Here is a 7,780-nt window from a genome sequence, read left to right on the forward strand (position 1 = left end):
ATTATGAATTTTTCTACTCTTTATTTCAGTTCTATCAGTTTTTGCTTCGTGTCTTTTGAAGCCCCATTGTTAGGCAGGCACATACATAGTTAGGATCATTATATCTTTTGGAGAATTGATCTCGTTATCCTTATGTGATGCCTCTCTTTATTCCTTCATAATATTCCTTGTTCTGAAGCCTACTATGTCTAATAGAAATATAGCCACTCTCCTGGAGCTTTAGGAGGGATGTCGTTTCTGCAGGAAATGACCGTCTAAGAATTCACCTATGCCACAAGTTCAAGAATTATCAATTGATCAGAATGAAAATGTTAAACCTTAATTTTTAAATCTTGAGAATAAAAATACAGTTCATACATTAAAAACAGGGCTTCCCTGGTGGCGCAGTGGTTGAGAACCTGCCTGCCGATGCAGGGGACACGGGTTCGAGCCCTGGTCTGGGAGGATCCCACATGCCACGGAGCAACTAGGCCCGTGAGCCACAGCTACTGAGCCTGCGCGTCTGGAGCCTGTGCTCCGCAACAAGAGAGGCCGCGATAGTGAGAGGCCCGCGCACCGCGATGAAGAGTGGCCCCGCTTGCCACAACTGGAGAAAGCCCTCGCACAGAAACGAAGACCCAACACAGCCAAGAATGAATAAATAAATAAATAATAATTAAAAACAAAAAAACAAAAACAAAAAAAGAAATATAGCCACTCTCATTTTCTTTTGGTTGATGCTTTCATGGTATATTTGTGTATATATGCCTTCATATGTAAAGGGGGTTTCTTCTGGACAATATTTAGTTGGATCTTGCTTTTTTAATCCAATCTGGCAACCATTTTTAAACTAGTTTTTAAACATTGACACTTAATATAATTTTTATATGATTGAATAAAAATCTACCATCTTGCTAGCTATTTTCTATTTGTCCCATGGGTCGTTATTTTTTCCCCTGTTCTGCCTGCACTTGATCTAATTTAGCATTTCTAGGGCTCTATTTTATCTTCTTTATTGACTTATTAATTCTATATATTTAAAAAATAATTTAGTGGCACCTTAGGGTTTACAATATACACCTTTAGTTAATCTGTGTCTGCCTTTAGGTAAGACATTTTCACATGTAGTATAAGAGCCTTTCAACATTGTGTTCCCAATTCCTCCCTCCCATCCTTTGTGCTATTTTATGTCATGTATGTCACTTTCACTCATGCCTTAAACACAGAATATATTGCTACTACTTTTGTCTTAGACAAACAGTTATGTGTTAGGATAATTAATGCAGGAAATATTAATTTTTTAAAATTTATTTATTTATTTATTTTTGGCTGTGTTGGGTCTTTGTTTCTGTGTGAGGGCTTTCTCCAGTTGCGGCGAGTGGGGGCCACTCTTTGTCGCGGTGCGCGGGCCTATCACTGTCGCGGCCTCTCCCGTTGCGGAGCACAGGCTCCAGACGCGCAAGCTCAGTACTTGTGGCTCACAGGCTTAGTTGCTCCGCGGCATGTGGGATCTTCCCAGACCAGGGCTCGAACCCGGGTCCCCTGCATTGGCAGGCGGATTCTTAACCACTGCGCCACCAGGGAAGCCCCGGAAATATTAATTTTATTTCTATCTTCATTTATTCCTTTTCAGTGCTCTTTATTTCTTTATGTAAATCTAGTTTTCTACCTAGTATCATATTTATTCTTCCTAAACAAATCCCTTTAACCTTCTTTGCAGTGCAGGTCTGCAGTCAATGGATTCTCTCATTTGTTTTTTAGAAATTGTTTCTCTTTTATTTTTAATAACATCTTTATTGAGATATTATTCACATACCATAAAATTCACCATTTTTAAAGGGTGTGGTTCAGTGGGTTTTAGTATATTAGCAAAGTTGTGCAATCATAACCATTATCTAGTTCCAGAACATTTTCATCACCCTGAATAGAAACACTGCACCCATTAGCAGTCACTCCTTTTTAGCAGCACTCCCCATTTCCCCTCCCCTCTATCCCTGGGAAACTACTAACCTACTTTGTCTCTATGGATTAGCCTATTCTGAATATTTCATATGGCCTTTTGTGTTGGCTTCTTTTACTTAGAATAATGCTTTCAAGATCCATCCATGTTATAGTGCTGAAGAAAGATGATGATGAAGAGAATAATTGTTAACCTATTACTGACACTTATTTTGGGGCCAAGCCTATTTTATAGTCCCAGTAGTGTCCTTCATGGATTTGCTTCTTGGGAGCTGGGATGCTTAGAGTCTAGTTCTCAGCCCAACTGACTTTCTCCTCAAACCATGTTTCTTCATGCTCAGTCTACATAATGTGTTGGTTTTAGAGTAAAGTTAGCCCGTAGAAGGAAGGGAAAGAAATTAAATGGAAAAAACACTTCTTGAATACTTATTGAAGTGAAAAAACCATTTATTGAAGACCTGTTATTTCTCAAGACTTGCATATATGTGATTATATTTAATGCCATAAAAACTCTCTGAGATAGGTACTAAGTATATCTCCATCTGTATAAAACTATGCCCAAATTTGCACAGTAAGTAAATGATGGTTTCAAACCCAGGTTTCTTGGAATACATGCAATATTCACTATAACACACTTTAATAGAATTTTTTAAAAAGATAAGTGATATTACTAATAAATAACATAAAATTACTGAAGGTACTATACTTCTCAATAGGCTTATAGTACCTAATTATGCATCACAGTTATAAAATAATTGATGTACACTTATTTTAAATAATCATAATTTTGAATATACCTAAGCTCTGTGCTCTTGATAAACATTGACAGTCAAATAAATCCTCTCATTCTTTGTCATTCAGGAAGGGATTTACTGCAAAGACCCACATTTCACAGTGTGACTTAGATACTTAGATAAGACTTCTGGATAACCCTCTTCTTTACTGAGGACAAGGCCTGACAGAGATCTTCCAAATTCCCTGTTTTTTGCCTCATAAATAATTAGCTAAATTGTTTGTATCCACTGAACAATGAGAAGAAAATGCTTGTGAACTTGACCAAAATTTAAGCTTCTCTCCTTCCCACAAGGCCCTTAACTTTGACCCAGTCTTAACCTGAGCTAGCATTGGAATGTGGAATAGCTCCTTGTATTAGGGTTCTCCAGAAAAACAGAACCAATAGAATGTGTGTGTGTATTTATTTATTTATTTTAAGGAAGTGGCTCATGCAGTTATGGAGGCTGGCAAGTCTAAAATTTGTAGGGTGGGCCAACATGCTGGAGACCCAGGAAAGAGCCAATTCTACAGTTCAAAACCCAAGGTGTTCTGCTGGAAGAATCCTCTCTTTCTTAGAGGAGGTCAGTCTTTGTTCTAATTAGGCCTTCAACTTATTTGATGAGGCCCACCCACATTATGGAAGGCAATCTGCTTTACTCAAAGCCCACCAATTTAAATGTTAGTCTCATCTAAAAACACCGTCATAGAAACAGCCAGAATAATGTTTCACCACATTTCTTGGCACCGTGGGCCAGCTGAGTTAACACATAAAATTAACCATTGCTCATCTCCTTAAGGACCTCTCCTGACAAAGACATTCCTTGATTAATTGTGAATCTTGATTGTTTCTAGCCTTGTTTTCCCCTCCCTGTAAAAGAAAAGTCCTTTTCTGCCTGACCTTTGAGAAGTTTAGGATCTTATCGTCAGAGCATTCTCTGTATTGCAATAGTCCCTCTGCTCTATTGCAACGACCTTTTTGAATAAAATCTCTCTTTACCTAAGACCACATATGTTTTTTATTTACCAATATCATGTAGCACATAAAAACTTGTGAATTCCAAATTAATGGCAGGATTACGATTCTGGTTTGTTTATTTTTTGGTGATCCCTGAATACACTTCCAAAGTAGGTAGCTCCTTTATTGATTGGAGACAATTGCTTAAGAGTGGATGACTGAATGAAAGTCAAAAGTTCTAATGATTTTTTGAGCTGAGTTACAAATAACGTCTGACTAGACTTATGTACACTAAAGTTCTTTTCGAAATTCTGCTGATGGGAAATGAATATAAAGTAGAATTAACCAATTTTAAGGCCCCTGCTGAGATTTATTCTTTGACAGTTGACAGAAATACTCAGAAATTAGCATTTTGGTAAAACCTTTATTTGTTTAAGATGCCTCTTAGCCAAAGAGACTGTCTGTACAAAAGGATTAACCTATTGACAGTGACTTTCTAAATCCAAGCCCATTGAATAACAAGCACTGAATGTGTTTACCTTCCTAATGCACCACAATTCACTATGAAGCTGGCTTTCTTGAAAAGGTCAAAATGCATGAAGAGCTGAATTTCAATAGGAAGACATACAGAAATTTGAAGCTGAATGGAATCGGGTTTCTTGAATATAAATAGAAAGTAAATTATATGAATGTGGGTCATCTAAGTGGATAACACCACTCAAAAAATCCCCACTTATTTTTTAGGCTATTTTATTTCTTGGTAAGGCACTAGTCCATTGTCAAGCACATTATTATTCTCTTAAATAAAACACTTTATATTGTTCCAAGGACCTCAATAACTGCAGTGATATTCTTGCAAACCAAGTCTCAAAAGTTCCCTATGTGAAAAGACCAATAGCCTCTTTATGTATTGAACATTTCCAGGTATATTAGGTATATTCTGGTATTCACTACAGACAAATGCTGCTTTTGAACAGGTAGAGCAAGAAAAGAAGAGATTGATGAAATTGTAGAATTTAATTTTGGCTTTTTCCTGGGCAACTCCTTTTCTGACCTGACTTTTGTGGTTCTACTAAAACTGATTTTTAGTATAGGTAAATCATACATTTATACAATATGACTATTATAGTGCATTCCAAACAGATTTTTATCAAGACTGGTGACTTAGGCTTATAGTGGCCACTTAAAAATTAGGAAAATTGGGTGATTTTTAATTTCTATAACTGGCTTCTGGTGCAGACACACCACCACTTCTCAGAAAAAAAAAAAAAAAAAGGCATTTTAAGGACTGTAAACCTGTCTCCTTCCTGTGACAGTAAAAGGCCTTGTAGTGCTTCTCCAACTCAGTGGTAACCTATTTAGTGCTTATGTGGTAAGATCCAGAGCTCTGTCTTTGGATAATAATTCTTCAAGGTTTTATAGAAAAGAAATCAGACTCACTTCCCCATCTTGGTAGACTCAATTGTGAGAATGTATTGTGGATTGCATTATATACCTAGCTAATGCAATTACTTCTTAAACCTATTGGGTGCCTCAGTGTAGACAGGAGAGAGCTCATGTTTCACTAAAAAACAGACACCAATAAAATTAAAGACAGTGAGAGTTACATGTAATATTTACTAATCAAGTTGTATATACTGCCCTTCATATATAAATATGGTATTACTGAACCCCCCTCACTAAGGCATGCACTTTGAATTATTTTGCAGGTAAGGAGATATGCCTACACTCAGTCCTCCATTGTGAATAGTAACACATGGTTTTGAATGAGCTGGCTTGTATGAAGAGTAGGATCTGTAGTCCTGGAACGGGGATAATTTTTTTTTTCTTTTAGTGTATAAGCAAACTAGCTCACATAGGGAACAAATGTAGGATATTGGTTTCTTTGGCACTATGGTGTAAAGAGTTGAACTAAATGGTTCAGATTATGATGATTAGGGGGCAAAAACATCATCCTCTGCTCTTCTGTCTTGCTGTTAATATTTTTAAAAACAAGTATACCTTAACAATACTTTATAGAGTCTATGAATTTTATTTTTTTAATTTTTAAATTGTTTAGTATATGCTATTATTTATTTATTTATTTATTAAGATATAGTTGATTTACAATATTATATTAGTTTCAGGTGTACAACATAGTGATTCAAAAATTGTAAAGGTTATACTTCATTTAAAGTTATTATAAAATATTGGCTATATTCCCTGTACTGTACAATATATCTTTGTAGCTTATTTATTTTTTATATAGTAGTTTGTACTTCTTAATCTACTACTCCTACCTTTCCCCTCTCTCCTTCCCTCTCCCCACTGATAATCACTAATTTGTTTTCTATATAGGTGATTCTGTTTCTTTTTCGTTATACTCACTACTTTGCTTTAGTTTTTAGTTTTAGATATCATACAGTATTTGTCTTTCTCTCTCTGACTTATTTCACAAAGCGTAATACCCTCCAGGTCCAGCCTTGTTGCAAATAGCAACATCTTCTTTATCCATTCCTCTGTTGATGGACACATATTTCTTCCATATCCTGGCTGTTGTAAATAAGGCTGCTATGAACCTTGGGGTGCATGTATCTTTGAATTAGTGTTTTTGTTTCCTTCAGATATGTAGGCAGGAGTGGAATTGCTGGATCACATGGTAGTTCTATTTTTAGTTTTTTGAGGAACCTTCATACTGTTTTCCACCATGGCTGAGCCAATTTACATTCCCACCAACAGTGTACAAGGGTACTCTTTTATCCATATCCTCACCAACGTTTGTTATTTGTGGTTTTTTTGATGCTAGCCATTCTGACAGATGTGAGGTGATATCTCACTGTGGCTTTGATTTGCATTTCTCTGATGATTAGTGATGTTGAGCATCTTTTCCTGTGTCTGTTGACCATCTGTATGTCTTCTTAGCAAAATTGTCTATTCTGGTCTTCTGCCAAAGTTTTAATTGGGTTGTTTGGGGTTTTTTTATATTGAGCTGTATGAACTGTTTATATATTTTGGACATTAACCTCTTAATCACTCATATCATTTGCAAATATTTTCTCCCATTCAGTAGGTTTTCTTTTTGTTTTGTTGATGGTTTCCTTTGCTGTGTAAAAGTTTTTAAGTTTAATTAGGTTCAATTTGTTTATTTTTGCTTCTGTTTCCCTTGCCTTATGAGACAGATCCCAAAATATATTTGTACTATTTATGTCATAGAGTATTCCGCCTATGTTTTCTCCCAGGAGTTTTATGGTTTCAGGTCTTACATTCTTGAACAGGTAGGCCAAGAAAACAAGAGACTGATGGAATCATATAATTTGGTCTTGGCTTTTTCCTGGGCAACTCCTCTTCTGACCTGACTTTTGTGGTTCTACTAAAACTGATTTTTAGTATACGTAAATCATACATATACACAGTATGACTATTATAGTGCATTCCAAACAGATTTTTATCGACTGGTGACTTAGGCTTTAATCCATTTTGAATTTATTCTTGTATATGGTGTGAGAAAACATTCTAATTTCACTCTTTTACAGGTAACTGTTCAGTTTTCCCAGTGCTACTTATTGAAGAGTGTCTTTTCTCCATTGTATATTTTTCTCTCCTTTGTCATAGATTAATTGACCATAAGTACATGGGTTAGTTTTTGAGCTCTTTATTGTGTTGCATTAATCTGTGTCTGTTTTTGTGCTAATACCATACTGTTTTGATTATTGTAGCTTTGTAGTATAGTCTGAAATCAGGCTATTTGAAAACTTGAGCTATTCTTCTGTTTCAGTTTGGTTATTCAGGGTCTCTTGTGTTGCCATAAAAACTTTAAAATTATTTGTTCTACTTCTGTGAAAAATGCCATTGGTATTTTTTTTTTTAACATTTTATTGGAGTATAATTGCGTTACAATGGTGTATTAGTTTCTGCTTTATAACAAAGTGAATCAGCTATACATATACATATATCCCCATATCTCCTCCCTCTTGCATCTCCCTCCCTCCCACCCTCCCTATCCCACCCTTCTAGCTGGTCAGAAAGCACCGAGCTGATCTCCCTGTGCTATGTGACTGCTTCCCACTAGCTATCTATTTTACATTTGGTAGTGTATATATGTCCATATATAGACTACCAGTCTCTTATTTTGTC

Source organism: Balaenoptera ricei, chromosome X (genome assembly GCF_028023285.1).
Source record: "Balaenoptera ricei isolate mBalRic1 chromosome X, mBalRic1.hap2, whole genome shotgun sequence".
Taxonomy (NCBI): Eukaryota; Metazoa; Chordata; class Mammalia; order Artiodactyla; family Balaenopteridae; genus Balaenoptera; species Balaenoptera ricei.